Source organism: Choristoneura fumiferana, chromosome 18 (genome assembly GCF_025370935.1).
Source record: "Choristoneura fumiferana chromosome 18, NRCan_CFum_1, whole genome shotgun sequence".
Taxonomy (NCBI): domain Eukaryota; kingdom Metazoa; phylum Arthropoda; class Insecta; order Lepidoptera; family Tortricidae; genus Choristoneura; species Choristoneura fumiferana.
Genome location: NC_133489.1, coordinates 158,053 through 174,173, shown reverse-complemented (window position 1 = coordinate 174,173; position 16,121 = coordinate 158,053).

Sequence of the window (16,121 nt, the reverse complement as noted above, 5' to 3'; positions counted from 1 at the left end):
TAAAATGATAGCTAATTATGACTTGCAAGTTCATGTACATTCAAGTTGCTTTTGGAACAAAAGTAAGCTCTTTATGTAACAAAAAAAAATTATTTTAAACTTTTAGGCAGCCGTCTGTTGGATTCAGGCATTTGCATCCACACAACTATTTCTTTAATAGTTAGTAAATAACTTAATTTTTAGAGTGGGTACGCTTCTTGTGTAATATGTATTATATACCTGCCTAATTGTTGGCAATAAACGCATTTTCTTTCTTTCATACATATAAGTTACAATTAACAAAATAAACATATTGATAAACAAACACTATGCGTATCGCACTGCAACAGGGTGCCTTATTTGTTTATGTATGCCATGTTCAAGGTACTTAATGGAGTTAGGTTGCAATATGGACCTTACGACAACTGGCCATTAGATATGGGACACTAAATGCCCATAAACATCCATAGACTGCAAGTCGTAGAGATAGCTATGGAACGAGCGATGCTCGGTATTCTCTCCGAGATAAGATAAGAAATACGAAGGTCCAGAGACGGACGAGACTGGATATAGCTGGAGTAGCATCCCGAATGGAAATGGCGTTGGCGGGCCATATATGGAGCAGAGACCACCGCTGGGGAAATTAGTAGTTGAGTGGAGCTGGAGACCCAGAAGAAGACATTGAAATTCGGTAAACCACTCACACTATGGACCGATCTGGTCAAAATTGCCCGAGTGGATAAGGAAGACACAAGACAGAGAAAAATGGCGTGCACGGCTGACCTACACTGTTTTTTTTTTTAGTTTTAATCTAAAGTTTTATAAAGCAGCAAGATTTTTGATTTCTTGAATTATTTTCTTTAATTCCTTATTATTTAAGGATTTTAATTTGATTGAGATGACATTTGCGACGGAAAAGGCATGTTTTTTTTTTTTTAATAAATTTGTTTCTCTCTCATGGGAAAATTTTGCCAGCATCAGGGTAAGAGGCTACAGAAGCTACTTACACAAACAAGACCTCAACTGTCACTTCAAAATCTTGTCAGAATCAAATAACAATATTGTTTTATTTAATAATGGCAAGAAAACAAGTTACAGTTGACATCTCGTACAAAATGTGTCTAAAATAATGTGAGGGCTTTTCATCGGATTCTTGTTTAAACTAGCTTCAGCGAGGGCACTCTCGTGAAAACTAAAAGAAAGCCGGCGCTCTATTTATATCGTGAAAGATTACGGAAACTTTTCGTCTGTCAGCCAGACATTTTATTACTTTTTATAGGTATAGATGTAGTCACGCCCTAAACGTGGTACATTTTAAAATCGCCTTTTATTCGGAAACATTCGACGAATTCTGACGGGGTGTTCAATTTTCTGCTGAAATAATCTCCGCGACTACGTCGCCAGAAATTTACTTTCGTTATCCTACGAAATATGCAATTCTTCGGATAAAAAGTCTTATGCCTTCACACATTTTCATCTATCTCCATATCAAATTTGATTTAAATCGATACATCGGTCTAAACGTGAAGAAGCAACAGACCGACAGTAAAACTGACCGAGTTACAATACAATAGAATACCTACAATGACTTTATTGAACACAATGCACAGTAAGCAGTATAGATTTTCCAAGGTAAGCAATAGTCAGCCTTATCGCTTCAGAGCGATCTCTTGAAGTATGGTGTAACTTCCCATAAGAAGCTTCTCAATGACGCTGGAATTCTGATAGTCCGAAAGAAAGACTAGCGCCGTTCGCAAGACCAGCAGATTGCTGATTTGGGACCATTTCGTGGCATGCACATTTTTATTTTATTTGGTTGTATCCATTTCCCATGTTGTCACAAAAGCTTTGTTTATTTCTTAAATTTCCCTCACTCCGCCCCAACGGTGTTTAACGTGACATCGGTCGGACACAACACAGCAGCCTCAAACAAGCGCTACACAATCGGCTCCGTCCGATGCAGATCCGCGCATTATCCGGCCCCGGCGCGGAGCCGCGGCGGGCCGGCGCCGCGCAAAGCCAGATCAGCTGCTGCTGCAGGGCTGCCACTGAACTTCAAAAATTACTACCTGCTAGGTACCTAAGACTTTCACAGAAGTTTCCTACGAGGAAGCATGTTGTTACTGGCAACGCCACCTAATACTTGACAGCGCACAGGGGCGTGTATACCTTAAGAGGACGTCCATAAAACGGAAAACCATATATGCAAACTAGTAACCTTTGCATCTTACAAGAAATACGTCATAAAACGGATGTAATATTAGGGTTTTAGGACGGATACAGTAGTTTCTGAGTAGACTACATTGACGACGACAGACTTTATTAGACAGCTTTAAAGTTGTCCTTGGCTTGTCTATGATTAGCTGGTATTTAGCGTAATAACAAAATTGGGTTCACTAATATGATGCACAAAACTGAATCTCATAATTTCGTTTCTCATAACAACCTTGAGCAGAATCATCATAATATCACCGAATTACTTTTCGCATATATTTTTTCTCATACTATCGTTTCTCATAATTTTGTAAAGCAGAATATTAACATCACATAATATCGATAAGAATAATATGTATATGTTCGAATAGTTGCTACGCAGAAAGACGTATCTCATAATATTACTATGCATAAGGATAATAAAAAGCAGAATAAAATTTTACTAAACATTCCTTGCAATTAAATTAATTTTAGTTCTATATTAACCTATCTTTTATTGGCAGCAGTAAGATTCTGGCGCTTCGCCGGCCGCCGCCGCGGCCCGCTCGCTTCGCTCGCTCGGCTCGCGCGCTGTTGTGGTCGCAGTTCTAACCTAACCCAACCTACTATGTAGCTGATGTTCTGTTCTGGCGCTTTGCCTGCTGCTGTTACAGTACGCTAACTTTGCTGGCCTTACTTTAACCTTAACCCATTCTTATGGTAGCTGTTAGTTCCTTTAACTATGTGATTACGCCATGATAAAGTCAGCACTATTTTAAATTCCGTGAAATACAATAGTCCAAACTATTGTTTTGCTATGCCATTATGCCATATATAAATCGGCAATACTAATGTTCTGCTATTTCATATTCTGAGAAATGACTATTATTCGAACTGATAATTATGCAAAGATATGATTATGTAAAAGTATCATTCGGCTAAAAAAATATGAGATACTTGTTATGCGAAGTGTATTTAGGAGAATCGATATTATGCAAGATAAAGGGAACCCCAAAAATTGACAATTCCTGCCCACAGGAAAATTTAAATTCAGAGTAATTTCTATGACTAAAAGTTAGCCACACCACATTTTGATCATGCCTCATGCGACAGCCCTAATTGGTCGTAAGTCGTTCCGGCCCGTCTCACGCCGGAACCGGCCGACTTCGTGCCGGCTGTAATCTCCGGCAGCTGCAGAGCTGTTGCAACTTACCGCTTGCGCGGAGTGTACGCCCATTGTAGCGGACGGACAGAGGCACTACCGATGTTTAGTTAGCTGTTCTGACGATACAATCGGAATTAGGTACGTCAGGGTGGATCTACGTTCGCATCATTGTAGCGTATCGTATCTGGCCCTTTACTACGAAGTGCAAAGTTCGAACTTCGTGTCTTGCCGTCCCGCTGGCGCTTATATTATTAAAAACGAGAGTGAGAGAGACGATACGATTCGAACTTCGATTTTCGTAGTAGCCCCTCTGTGTCGCGGAGCACCGACGAGTATCAAGACCGTTCTGTTTTTTGACGCTTAAATCAGATACAATTCATTATTTATAAGAGCTTTTCAACAACCTCATTTTTGTGATCACTTTTTTTTATTGGGCTGTAGAGTTTGATGGCATCTTCGACTGTTTTTCACTCGTCCTGTAGGTACTTCTACTAGGTAACCTGAAAACTGTCGCAGAATCTTCTATCATGTCAACAAAAAATGTGCCCACGCAAATCATACTCATAGTGCTAATCCGACAGATAATGAATCCACCGCGTGATGCAAGATAGCTGGTATTTTTGCGTCCTAACTAGCGATTACTGTACAGTCGAGTTCATAAACTTGTGACTCTATTGTTAACGGCGTATAAGCGTGTTCAATTTTTGCTCACTAGTTTATGAACTCGACTGTACCCGTTGGTGCTACGCGACAGATTTATACGATAAAAGTAGGTACGCCAAAATAATACAAATGTAGACCCGTGAGTAGATAATATTTAGGTGAATCTAAAAACTAGTTTCAGACTAAACTCATGACAAAGAACGAATAATTAACACAGTTTAAGGACTCTATAGCAACATGGACTCTATATAAACATGTGTGTTTATGAAAGGATCATGAAAGATAAAAGCAATTATATTTTTGTTACTTATGAGTTTCTGTGATAACATTGGGGATTAACATTAACAAAAATCGCTACTAGAAAAGTAGGTTAGGTTAGAACAGTGACCCTAAAAAAAAACCGGTAGCAGAAAAATAGGTTGGATTGGATTGGAAACGCGACAGAAAAGTAGGTTAGGTTAGGTTAGAACTGCGACCCCAACGAAAATAAATGGCTACCACAAAAGTATATTAGGTTAGGTTGGAACTGCGACCCCAACAAAAATAAATCGCTACAAAAATAAATAAATAAATTTCATTCAAAAAAGAATGAAATAATAAAATATGAAATGAAGTTCTGCCAAATAAACTATCTATTAAATAATATTTCCAGAAATTAAAAATCGGTGTATAAAAAAATACTTATTTTAATCATAATGTATATTCGATGAAATAAAAAAATAGGAAACGTTGACTTTTAACTGATATTCGATTAAAAGTTTGTCGACATTTCAAGGGTAAACCATATCTGCAAGATAACAAATAAAGTGATTAGCAGAGCAATCAGGCAAAATTGACACCAATTCACCTAGTCCCAAACTAAACGAAGCTTGTGCTTGTAGGTACTATGGGTACTGGATATCGGATAAACATACGTATACGTATACATAAACATACTTAAATACATACTAAAACATCCTGTTGGGCTGTGCAGTTGTCAAAAATTTACGAGTATATTAAATATCCAAGACTCAGGCAAAAACATTCGTATAAATATCCTGACCGGGGATTGAACCGGGACCTCAAGTTTCGTAGTCAAATTATGTTATTAATTGTTTCTATACGTGTTTCCTATTTGAGCTCGGCGTCGCTGTGCCAATTAACATTTTTTTGTTTAAATGTATGATAGATAACCTCATTACCTATTTTTTTTAAATGACCTTTAATATAATTATACGTAAAGCAGTTGATTGGGGACACATCTCGTTATTTCAAAGTGATTTTCGAAAAAACACTTTTTAGTACACCTTTGTGACCTTTAAGAAATATGTCCGTCATAATAATAGCCTCTAGCTCCATTAGTTTAAGATGTTGTCAGTCATTTAATAGCGCTATTATTTTACAAGTAAGAGGACACAATTTTGAATTGAGTAATTTTCACTCTCTACAGATGCGTAGAGCTGGCAGGTTTTGAGTGTGGTCAGTGCAGTCAATGAAGCAGTCAACTGCATTAATATGCTAATAACTTGGAGTAACGTCTGTTCACAGCAATGACGGATGTTTCGTGAAATTAGAATAGACATTTGCTTTAATTTAAATGTTAATTAGGTGCTAATTATGCTTTGCATAATATGATAAGCACAACTCAGACGTGGTGCAGCGGTTACAAGTGGATCAGCTGCCTATATCCTCAGTCGCCTCTTACGACAATAACGGAAGAAATGGAGAGGTTTAATTATAACCCGACAATTTAATATGTACCTACTAAGCAAATAATAATAATATAATAATAAAAATGTTTATTTTCAAAACAATTTCTGTAGTAGTTAGTAACATTTTCGCCTTATAGACTAATGTTAAATACTCGTAATTGTATAAGAATTCATGTTTTTATTTTAATTTTTTTATTTAACGTAGACATTAAATTTTTTAATGCTTTTATGAGGGTATTTTTACAAAGTATATTAACAAGATAAATAATAGTCTACGTGACTCGTTAGATGTTATCAGAGTATAATGACAGCTCATTATTTCAATAAAAACTACTAACTAGTAAGCATTGAGTATGTTAACCAAAATAATACAGGCTAATTAAGAACCCAACAGACTACACAAAGTAAGCGTCCTCTGCCCTCCGTACTAGTTAAAACTGTATCACGGAAGGGCAGGATCCACCGTCCTCTTTGCAATCAATGAGAATCAAAATCAACCGCAAATAAAAAAATCAATATCAATATTAAAACGAAAAAAAAAGGAGGAAACAATAACCTACCTTAACTTTAAGGGATAAGTTCGCTTTCGTACATTCCTATTGTTATTTGTTAATTTTATGTGTTTTTTATGTACAATAAAGAGTTTACAATACAATAAAACACCATAATTATCACTGATAAAAGTCCACGAGGGTAGGAATACAATATAAGGTGAGCATGTTAGTAGCCCGCATTTATTATCGACCCGCTATCAAAGCTGTGTTACGTCAAGTTTCTCTTTCCCAAGTTTTAATTCTCTATTATTATTGTGAATCTGATTATTACGCGTTACTTTGCATGTTCTGAACATGACGACGTTGTAATTGAAGTGCTCGTAATGATGACATGCGCCGAAATCAACAAAAAAAAACACCTACCAAACCAAACCAAACATGAAGTTTTGTATGAGTGTTCCTTAGATAAATATACTTCAGTATTCAGTATTTATTTATTGCAACACCTTTTACACAAACATAAAAAATCTTAGTTAATTAATGTTAGTTAGTTAATGATATCCAGGGGAAGAGATGGCTACATGCTATTGTAAAACGAGGCATGGCACGGGTTAAGGGGATCCCATGCCGCAATGACCTTCGATCTGAATTCCTTAGTTTTCTAATGTTTTTTGTAGCTTATAATATTAACAACAACGGCTTTAAGCAAATAGTATCCCATATTTACTTCAAAGTTGAACAATTTTAAGCCAAAAAACTGGTATTCTGGCCATAACTTTGTGTTAATTAGTTTCAAATGAAAACCCTCGACCAGTTTTTACAGATGTCAAAGACGAACCCAAATTTATAGATTTCGTATATGTTAGATCTTTCACGTCAACAGAGATACGAAATAAGTGTTTTTTCAGACAATGTTGAAAAAATCATACAAAATTAAGTATTTTTTCAAAATCCGGTAGACAAAAATGGAAGATAAAAGATTGGAGAACCGGTAACCGTTTGACTTATAATTCTATCTGTAGTGCAAAAGTAGGAGATACGATTCAAAACTTGTCAAAAATCGATGAAAACCTCGGGTAGCCCCTAGTAGTCGGGTAGCTCGGGTAGGCTAATTGTACCTACAGTCGGACAAAATCATTCATATACCGGGTGGAACCTTTTAATAATCAATTTCACTATGAGTTCCTTGACAAAAGTATGAGATATCAACATGGCATATAGCACTATGGTTCCACCTTCCTTTAAATAAACCTTGCGACTGGGACCTGCGCGGTTTACTTAATGTCCTTCGTGAACAGCAGATGGAAGACGTGGCACAGGTTATTCATTTGAGCACTTACTTATTTTATTAGGCTACTTAATAGTTAATCCACAATACGTGTAGCCTCGTGTTGACACAAGTGCCAGTTATTTGTCCGCTTGTATCAATGTCACAGAGTTAACAACTAAATACAACTTCGTTTTTTTTTTCAATACTGTCGACTAACCTAACCAACAAAAAGTAAGAGAAACCCCGACATGGTTGCAATAAATAAATGAATATGAATATGACATTGTCACTTCAAAGTTCAATATCTTAAAAACGGCTGAACCGATTTTGATGAGACATCTAAAAACCATGCCTAAAAAACCTGCTTTCGAATAAAAAAAACGCATTTAAATTGGTTCACCCGTTTAAGAGCTACGGTGCCATAGACAGAAACACACACACAGAGAGAGACAGACACACATTGCGGTCAAACCTATAACACCCCTCTTTTTGTTGTTCAAAAGAACACTTTCTAGTAATTTTACTATTTGGTGACTTTATTTGCATTGCCATACGAGATCAGATTCAAGTTTCAAGTTAAACAAAAGTTTGTAATATTATAGCTTTTTTTACTGAACTGTCAATAAGCAATGAAACCTTATACATTCATATATATTTCAGTAGCAAAAACTATCAGCAATCGGCATAAAATTCGTATCCTGCGAGCGATCGGGCACATTTGTCACAGTCAACCGATTAAGTCCTCCTCAAGTTATCCACTGCTGCGCCCAAGTAAACATCTAAACCAGGGTACAGTGCCTCGCACGCAATGTACGCTAAGCTACGCATACATGCATCTATAACCACAGGGGGTAGATTACTTGAGAGTAGACCGTAACAAGGACGTGGTAGGCTCGTTTTTCGGTTGTTGGTGTCCGATGAAACGGGCCGGGCTCTGCGTTCGACGCGCGATCAATCTCTCGCGACTGGGAGCGTTTTTCTTGCAATCGCTCGAGCGGACTGACATTTATTTCCTTTTCAAAGATTTTCGAGGATGTCGTGATTTCTGCTGGACGCTGGTATTGGCCGGGGATGATTTTATTAGACGTTGCTTCGTTAAGTGCGCGAGTTCACTGCGCAGATTTGATAAAGCGATTCAAAACGCCACCGATATCTACTCCGGCTATGTATCAAATATGATCCAATATCGGATTGGATCATCTGAAAACGCTCTTATAGGTACTCGTCTCGCGGGTGGGCACAGGACACCACTCAGATTGAGAAGGCTTAAGCTGCATTTCTCACGTGTATAACTATATATACACAGCCAGTGCGGATCGGAAGCTTCAAACACACCACTGAATTGCTCTCAGGTTTCCTCACGATGCTCCAAATATATAGTATACTATACGTTATTATAACCCTTTTAAGCTAGATGCCATTTATATAAGAGCATCGAAAATGTGTTATATAAAATAATAATAAAATCCCGGGAAAGTCGGGACACATTACTGGGAATTTTTGAGCTGGTCCCAATTTTGAATGGGTCGCGACTCCCGACTGCTGAACTTTAAGTTACTTAATATAGAGTACGAGACGACTAGAGACTTGTTTTGGCCCTAGTGACTCCCCTAGTCACGCACATCCAAACGCACAACTCAAATGCAGTCTCCCGGCTTCCTTCCTTGGACGTTTTGACCCTTGGACATATTGACTCCTTGGACATTTGGACATAGTGCCCTGGAAGGCCTTTGTCTTGTTGTGATGCGTGTGACAACCGCCGCGCTATGTGGAGCCGTCCATATCTCCGTTGAGGCTTTATCTTATCACTCCTTGTGGATCTTTGTTCCGATGCGGGCTCTGCCTTAGACCGGCGGCTAGCATAACTGACTGCAGCATGCTTTGTCGCTGCATTCAATAAACAAGCTGAAGACAACAATAAACAAGAATCGAGTTTAACAAAGTAGCAAATGTAAGTATATGAGAGAGAGAAACATTTATTTACACATATTCGATACACATAAAAATACATTAGATTGAAAGAATAAAAAAATAACATCGAATAGTATAAGTATACGTTTTAAACATTCGTGATTTACACTAATAATCAAAATACCTACCACAAACCGGACTTATCACCCACGTGGACGTTTCGACTACATTCCAGTGGCCGTGGTCACGAGTAGATTCATACGTTTTTCTTAACCAAGATTACTTAGAACATACTCCTAAAGTTAAGACTTAGCCGCCACATTACAAGAGCGCCCCGCGGGTGCGCCTGACACAGCGGCGTTCTCATTAGCAGATGCACTCGTTTGAGAGCCGCGCCCGCTATGCCCTTAATTTGCACTCGCAGTTTATATCAGATAATGTTCATAACACGACTGTGGATTAAATGAAAGATTTATCTTCTAACTTCTAACTTTTGGACGAAAACAGTAATGGAAAATGTTAATTTGAGATGTATTTGCTGAACAATAATATACACGTAAGTCTGATGATTCAAGATTTTGTTATCCAGTCCTGCCATCCAGACAATTTGTATCTACTTAAGTCACAAGGGACAAGAACGTAGGATTGTTTTTAATCTGGAAGAATGTACAGTTCCCGCGGAAAAGCATTAAATTAAACAAATACAGGGGCAACAGCTCGTTGCGAAATAACAATGAAGTACTCGCACCTGAGTACGCGCCACGCTATCACCAACCCTTGTCAGTTCCGATTCAGATTAAAGTCCAAATCTCGTGGAAGAACTTCAGACTCCGTGATTATCAAGCCGTGACTCACTGTTGCTGGTCACTGTTATTAGTATATTAATATATACTAGTTATTCTGTAAGTCGCAGACCTCGCATACCTATCTGTAAAGTTTTAACCCCCATGGTTCCGTCATTTTGAAAAGATTCCAAAATTGAATCGTTATAATTATTCAACTATGGGTAATTAGAACATACTGCATTATTTACGTGGAATTTTCCAATCGACTCAGTTCCTGATTTCACAAAAATCGATTGAGAAATGGGACTTGTGGAGAAGAACAACCGGACACCAGGTAACAAAAGGGTATTATATATTAGATTTTAGAGGGGGGACGCTCGATTTTAATGAAAATTTGCACTTTAAAGTTGAATATTTCGCTAACAAATCACTTAATCGAAAAATCGTCTTACCAAACCCTAATGGTTTTAAAAGACCTATCCAACGATACCCCACACTATAGGGTTGGATGAGAAAAAAAAATCACCCCCACTTTACGTTAATGGTACCTAACGTAAAAAAATTTTTTTTTAGTTTTTTATTGTACAATTTTGTCGGCATAGTTTACATATATATCCGTGCAAAATTACAGCTTTCTAGCATTGATAGTCCCTGAGCAAAGCCGCGGACGGACGGACAGACAGACAGATGGACATGGCGAAACCATAAGGGTTCCGTTTTTGCCCTTTTGGCTCTGGAATCCTAAAAATGGCTGATTAAGATCCGTCTCTATTCCTTAAAATAATTTTTTGACTGTTCGCCTTAAAATATGTACATTAATTATATTGGTTTTGTTTGTTATCTTTAGTTTTAAGTAAATATTGTACACTCGAAATTCGAAATTGTGTGTGGAATAAACTTTTTCATTTACATTTTCATTTTCAAATAGGTAACCGTTGGAACCTAACAATTGTTTAAAAACAATTAATACCATCTATGTAACACGGCTAAACAATAAAGTTTATTCTATTATATTAAATTCTAATGATTTCCCTTTTACCAGATTATTAACCATAATATATGTGGTGCTTTCACCAATATTATTATTATTGTTATTGTTGAATTTCTTGCTACTATTTTATTTTATTTTAAATCATCTTGTACAAATTTTCACGCATAGATATGTTTATAGAAAGATACTTTTTTTCTTTGTTTTTCTTTTTACGCGTTCGGTTACGTGGGTGCACACACCGGGGTTCAGCTGAAAACCAGCGCTAGGCGCAGGCTACGGCACATGCTGAGCTGAGTTCTTCTATTTATGTTTTTACTGTGTCTTTGTTGTGGTGTAGTGTGTTTTTTATGTCAATAAATGTTGTGAGTTTGAGTTTGAGTTCAATAATTGAGCTCAAATGTTTCTGTTTTTTTTTTAATTGCATAAAAGGAAAAAACATTTTTATTTTATTTTAGCCAAAAATATGTTTTATTTATCTTTTAAAAAGTAGTTAATTTTGGGTTGAAGGTTTTCAAAAAATAGAAATAAACTTGCAAGATGGCGACAGTTACCTACATATGTCATGTAGGTAATAATGTTTGACATACTTACCTATTTTTTTCGAATAAAAATAAATATTAGGAGCCAAATGTAGGTATTGACTATAGCATCATCATCACCATCAGCCGGAAGGCGTCCACTGCTGAACAGAGGCCTCCCCCTAGAGCATCCACAGGTTGCCCGAAACTCTCACGATGTCGTCACTCTACCTAGTGGGATATAACATTGGTACTTATTTAATTGAGGTAGACATATGCCTACTAGTGGCTTATGAGAAAGCGTAAGTTTGTTTGGTGTACATTAGTAAGGACAAGTGTCAATTATTATTCGTAAGTCACTAACCATGCTTGATGGGCTCGCGTCGCTCGGCCTTCTTTCATTCGTATCATTATAACGTGTAAATACATTTATAAACCGGTAATAACAACAACATTAAATTTTAGGTGCCAAACGTCTATCACATTCGATAAGATTTGAGATAAACAGTTGATGATTTATAATTTTCATAACATACTTTACAATTTTGTCATATAACTTACACGTCACGATTCCATTATTGTACAGATTCATTCTCGCAATTACGTGAATGATGAGACTGCAACTTAAAGTTGTGTCGGAGGGTTCTAGAATGAACTCGAATCAAAACTTGATTTCCGCCTGTTGGTGCCAACCTTTGCTGTTTTGCTGTTTCACAAGAACCTGTTCGCATGTGGACCAGTCATGCTAATAATTCAACTTAGATCTGATGCCGAAATATATTTATCTAACCCTCATTTATCAATAAGTATGTTATAGGATAATCAAGACACAGCACTAATAAAGAAACCATTTTTTTAGCGAGCATGCGGGTCAACTGATGGTAATCGATCACCGCCGCCCATGGACACCTACAGCGTTATTAGGACTGCTGGTGCGTTGCCGGCCTTTAAGGGGGGCTAAAGGGGGAGGTAGGAGGGGGGGAGGGGAGTTGGGCCTCCGGATCTCCCACTCACCATACAGAACACAGTAGCAAAACTACTATTTCACGCCGGTATTCTGTGGGAGTGGGGTACTACTAACCCGGTCGAGCCGGTCCATTCGTACTGTAGCCAGCAAGGGTATACCTTTACTTGCCCGAATTTCATGTGCTATAATATTCAACCGCCATAATATTGTTTCTTATAAATTCATTTTCACTACTCATTGTTTACCATATTAATCAAATGACAGAATCTTTGTTTCCCATAATATTCATTTCAATGCTTAATTTTTCATAATCATTGTAAGCCATAACCCAACAAACAGTTTGGCGATAAATATAGAGCAAATAGTAGCTTTGAGTCTTATCATAGCTTTGTAAGGTCTACAGTAATATTTTTTGGTGACACTATGGAGCTAATTGAATACATTAGTCAACTGACGATAGTAAAGTGATTTAATAGAAATTAGAAAAATAGTGGTGCTATAAGTTATCACGTTATAGATTGTAGTTGCAGCTATAGGGTGATTTTATCACTGAGTGCTCTTTTGGAGTGTCTACTAACGCGTCTTAACGCTGTCGTTCTGTAAGAGTGTTATGTTTACCTTCTAGTGCTAAATGTCGCCTATAGTGTTAAATAAGCCGTAGGAAAATCCTAAAGCTACATAAAGGTTATAATGGCAATTCTAATAACTCCCAATGAGAGAGTGATATAATGGAGTTAGTGTACCCCGTTTAAACACTGTGTAGCTGTTTTAGCGTTTATGGTGCTATAAAAGAAATTGAAAGTACAGCTCTTTAAGAGCTTCAAGTTCTTTAAGAACGTTTGTGTGAACGTTACTTACTCTTTAAGCCCGTTTAAGATGCTTCATATGTAAGAGGCCCTATTATATGACCAAAAGCTGTTTAACATGATTACTTGAAGCTAAAAGTTGGAAATTAGGTTTCGATACATCTTTTTTAACTCATACAGAACTAAACTCCATTAATAATCATTTTAAGTGTTTAAAATGGCTGCTATATCCTTATTATCGATGCAATAGAGATATTGGAATGGTTAAGAGCAAGAGATAATAACGCCATTTTTCTTTACAAATAATAACCTTAAAATTCCAGTCCAGACACAGCATGGAAATTAAGTTAAATTTACTGTAATACAGTCTTCAAAAATATAAAATCTAGTGTCTTTAGTACTCCCATTTGAAAACCTAACCCATTAAATTAACAATTTGAAAAAAAAAAATACCGTAGTATTTTTACTGTCTAAAATTTTTATCAAAACGTATAAATTTCTAAGGCGGTTGAAAATTGAGATGTAAAATATCATATATAATAACAGAAAACTTACTACCGCAATAGTTTTACACGTATCTACATAAAATAATTGATATTAAAATCACGCATTTACCGTTTTTAATGTCTTTCCCGTCGCCATTACAATATTATAGCACACAGCACTCGTGTTTTGTTATGAATGGCATATGTTTATTTCCAGATAGAATCATTTCTACAAAATTGAATACAAAAGAGTACACTATCACGCAAAGAGTTTGTTTTCACCACTGTAGCTTTTTTTGTTAAAGTTTAAGTGATATAATAAAACATTCTACAGGTTTCACAGCACCCTTGGCACAAGTTACGGCTGTTGTGGCTCTTTATTATTTCCTTTGGTAATATGCGTCGCTACTGTAGTAGGTACTATTATACCACTTGTTTACTACTATTCGAGTTAATTCCTTATACTAAAGAGCCTCTAAGTGATAACGTCTGTGCCAAAATCGGACTATAAGAGAGTTATAGCGTGCTATATCGCTAATTTTTAGGTCGTGCTAGAGCTATAGGATTTTAAAAGAACTAATAAACGGCGGTTATAGAGCTTATTCTTATCGCCAAATGTTAGTTGGGAAGTATCACATGGCATAATCATTTGCCATCCATGTAAATGGTGAGTATCAACACTATTATACTGATAAATCTCATACGCTAACAAGCTTTTGAATTAGATAAATTTTAATCACATAGATTAGGTTAGGTTAGAATTGCGACATTTGATTTGTGCGAGTAAGCAAAGCGAGCGAGCAAGACGGTTCGGAGCAGAAGCGACTCTGATATGTTAGGTATTTTTTTATAGCAGCCCGGATAATAAAGATAATTGTGATAGATTAGTAATAGAAAAAAGCAATTTTAATCAATCATAATCAAAATAAACACTATTTAGTATGGCGTTTGAATGTTCTATTAGTTAATATTATTGTACTTAATAATATGGAAAACAATACGTATTGCATTCGTATCATTATGGCATCTAATTTACGGGAAAATAAGAATACGTTATATAATTTTTGTAGTAAAAGAAACATTCGGGCAAATGAAGTTTCGGGCATATGAACTTCGGGCAAATGAAATTATGGCATATAACTTTCAGGCAAACAATAGATAACTGCCAGCAAGCGGTTACCGTAAGGCACTACCACACCAAAAACTAACTAACTGACTCCCTAACTAGGTTTTTAGTATTTTTGACCTAAATACATATAACTAGTTATTTAACTGTGTTAGCTAATTAGTGATAGCTCATTAGAAGAAAGTCGATTGATCGGCGGCATCGTACAGCACAGGAGTTCCCAAACTTTGTCATGACGCCCCGGGGCGTCGTGCCGCTCTCCCGGGGCGTAGCAAGACTGTAGGTACGCACGCATAGATCCCGACATACGTTACGTACGTTATTTCCTTTTATAAAAGGCGTCGCAAAAACAATTACAACCTATAAAGGGAGTTGCGGTATTGAAAAGATTGGAAATCCCTTTGTAGACTATTGTATTATTATTGACTATTTATCTGAAACTAAAAGAAACTTGTACCTACTATGGATATGTGCAAGGAAATGCTTACAGATAAAACTATATTAAGCATCGGCATCGAAGACTAGAACAATATTTCGTATTTTTCATACATGACTGTTCTAACAATATAGGCGGCTACCTATAGCTATGTTAAGTTATATTTTTTAATTTTTTTGGACATTACTACACCTGCACCTGCACTTTGTACCTACCTTTTGATTTAGAGGCTTTTTCACCACACTCAGTTAAGTTCCGACATGTTGCGTCACAAGGAGTCGCCCAACATGAAATACAGCATCACAGATCTGTCATATAAAATGTCAAATATTTACCAGAGTGACTAAAACAGCTTTAGTCTCGATAAACCTGAATAAATAGTACCTCTGTTGAAAATTTAAAATCAAACGTAATTATCATTTATTACAAGTTTATTACGCATCATTAAGTAATTAAAAATAACTTTCCATTAATGGATCATAACTGGTCGTTAGCTAATAAGTTATCGATAAAAGCTAGGAAAACAAAACAGGCGTCCTTGGAACAACGTAGATGCTCATCTAGATAATAGTAGTGCAATGTACGAGATTAGATAATACTTAATGGAGCCCGGATCCGCGTATCAGTAAGTACCACGTCAG